Source organism: Physeter macrocephalus, chromosome 10 (genome assembly GCF_002837175.3).
Source record: "Physeter macrocephalus isolate SW-GA chromosome 10, ASM283717v5, whole genome shotgun sequence".
NCBI lineage: Eukaryota > Metazoa > Chordata > Mammalia > Artiodactyla > Physeteridae > Physeter > Physeter macrocephalus.
In genome coordinates, this window is record NC_041223.1 from 22,317,021 (window position 1) to 22,320,286 (window position 3,266).

A 3,266-nucleotide genomic window follows, 5' to 3' on the forward strand; every position below is an offset into this window, starting at 1 on the left:
TTATCTCTGGGCTTTCTATCCTGTTCCATTGATCTATATTTCTATTTTTGTGCCAGTACCATACTGTCTTGATTACTGTAGCTTTGTAGTATAGTCTGAAGTCAGGGAGTCTGATTCCTCCAGCTCCGTTTTTTCCCTCAAGATTGCTTTGGCTATTCGGAGTCTTTTGTGTCTCCATACAAATTTTATGATGTTTTGTCCTGGTTCTGTACAAAATGCTGCTGGTAATTTGATAGGGATCGCACTGAATCTGTAGATTGCTTTTGGTAGTGTAGTCATTTTCACAATATTGATTCCTCCAATCCAAGAACATGGTATATCTCTCCATCTGTTTGTGTCATCTTTGATTTCTTTCATCAGTGTCTTATAGTTTTCTGAGTATAGGTCTTTTACCTCCTTAGGTAGGTTTATTCCTAGGTATTTTATTCTTTTTGTTGCAATGGTGAATGGGATTGTTCCCTTAATTTCTCTTTCTGATCTTTCGTTGTTGGTGTATAGGAATGCAAGAGATTTCTGTGCATTCGTTTTGTAGCCTGCAACTTACCAAATTCATTGATTAGCTCTAGTAGTTTTCAGTGGCATCTTTTTGGTCTTTTTGTATCTTCTTGTCCGTAGTTTGCCTCAACTCTGCATGCACACAGTTATTTTTAGTCCCTTATAGTTTCTTTGTATTTTGTTGTTCAAGGAGACATTTGTCCAGGTGTAAGCACTGCAGCAAAGTGTCCCAGGTCTCAGCCTGTCTCAGAACAGTTTATTGACTTACTCATTCAACAGATAAATTTCATCATGTACTCTGGGACACTGTTCTGTGTACTAGGTGCCTACTGCACAAAACACAGCAAATCTTTGCCTCCATTTTATATTCTGGTAGATGTGAGGCATAAAAATAAAGTGGAAAATGGCATGTTAGATGATCCAGGTTGTAAAGCTGTGAATGGGGAAAAAGCCAGATGTATTATAGGTAGCTCCCTGAGTCTATGACAGGGTGGACGTGGTTAAGCTAGAAAGGTACGTCAAAGCCCAATTTCCTAATCCAATCCAAGGAGCATGGATCTGGCCCTGTAAGCAATGAGGAGCTGAGGTAAGCGAAGATTGAAGCAATAAAGTACATTGCCATTGGTAGTGTTGTTGTTATTATTCAGAAAAAAATCAATGTGACAGCAAGGAAGACAATGGATTTGAGAAAGAGTGGAGGCAGGGAGACCAACTGGGAGAATTATGAAGCTATGTCGTTTCCCTGGAAATAAGGGCAGCAACAATCCAAACAGACAATGGGGTCATGGAGGTAGAAGGGACAGTTTTACTTAATGAAGAGGAATTGATCATAAGTAGTGACTGATTTGGTGTCAGGGAGAGATAGAGGGGGTAAAGACGCCTGGAGTTTTAACCTGGACAGTGGAATGAGGTGGTCTTGTTAGCCAAGAAAGAAGAGTGAGTTTATATTGCACTTGGAGATGCAGGTGAGGAAATGAACTCCCTACAGTAGTTCAGAAGGAGGAGTTCAGTCTCAAGAAAGGCCCAAGCTGGAGACTGGTTTGTCTATTCTTGTCACTTACTGGTAGCTGAGAGCACTGAATTGGATGAAATCATTCAGGGTGTATGTGTACAGAAGGGTAGAAGAGGAAGTTTGAGGACTCTCACAATAGAGAAGTTAATTCATGACACGCAATGGATGTCTTAGGGCATCAGGGCTTACCCTTCCTGTGGAACCCTATTTGTAAAGGGATAGGCTGTGGTATATTCTCCAATTCAACTCAAGGCCAGTCACGGAGTCAAACCTGGCTTTCCAGAAAGTATATACTGAGTATCACAGCACAGCATAAAATTCTCTCAAATTGTACTTGAGGTGTGGTGGGTCCAAACTGATAGGTGCTGTAAATGTAAAATATATGCCAGATTTTGAAGACATAGCAGAAGGAGGAGACCAAATGTCTTTTATAATTTTTCATATGAATAACATGTTGAAATGATGAAAATTTGGAGATAGTAAGTTAAGTAAGTTGTTATTAAAATTGATTGCCCACATTTCCTTTTCTAAATGATGGTCCAGAAAATTGAAAATTGCATATGTGGCTCATTGTATTTCTATTGGTTGATGCTAAAGAGAAGATAGATCTGACGGCATAAGAAGGGAGACTGAGATTACCTCGGAGGCTATTTCCATAATTGAGGTAGGAGATGATGGTAGCTTGAAATAATATGGTAGTAGTTGGGTTAGAGAAAAGCAGATAGCTTTGAAACACATGGCGGGAGAGAGGGGGATATCTGGAATTTATGGGAATGGGGGTTTATTGGATATAGGCCTCTCAAAAAAGAGAAGAGTCACAGATAATGCTCCTTTGCTAGCTGGTCACTACTGGGTTAAACTTGAAGCCTTTTCACTATTGGTTAAATCCGGGTAGGGGACTTCCCTGGTGTCACAGTGGTTAAGAATCCGCCTGCTAATGCAGGGGACACGGGTTCAAGCCCTGGTCCGGGAGGATCCCACATGCCGCAGAGCAACTAAGCCCATGCGCCGCAACTACTGAGCCTGCACTCTAGAGCCCGTGAGCCACAACTACTGAGTCCGCGTGCCACAACTACTGAAGCCCACTTGCCTAGAGCCCATGCTCCACAACAAGAGAAGCCACCACAATAAGAAGCCCGCGCACCGCAAAGAATAGCCCCTGCTCACCGCAACTAGAGAAAGCCCGCGCGCAGCAACAAAGACCCAATGCAGCCAAAAATAAATAAATAAATAAATTAATTAATTAAAAACCCGGGTAGGGGGCATGTTTGGGAGAGTAATGGGCAGTTTGGTGACCCTGATCTCCTAAGTTTGAGGGCCCTGTGGGACATCCAAAAGGAAAGATGCAGGGAGCAACTGGATATGTGTGTCTTCTAATACTGTATCAAAAAATAATAATGCCACTATCATTTATTTAAAGCCTATCACATGCCAGGCATATCTCATTTAACCCTCACATGTATTCATGGATAAAAAAATATGCCAACATTTCCTTTCTTTTTAAAAAAAAAACATACTCTATATCCGTGGTTCACAGCCACCCTCTTTTCCTAATACGTATTTTATTGTGCCCCTTTTATATAATATAATTGGCCTTTACATATCATTTCAAACATTTCAATATAATATCCTAACTGTATGTAAGGGAGAAATGGCAGGAACGTAATCTCTAATACAACTTTATTTCTTTATTCTTAGATAAATGCTCTTTAACTATTACAGTTAAAGGTTAGAGTAGAAGATCTAATGAATATTTTGG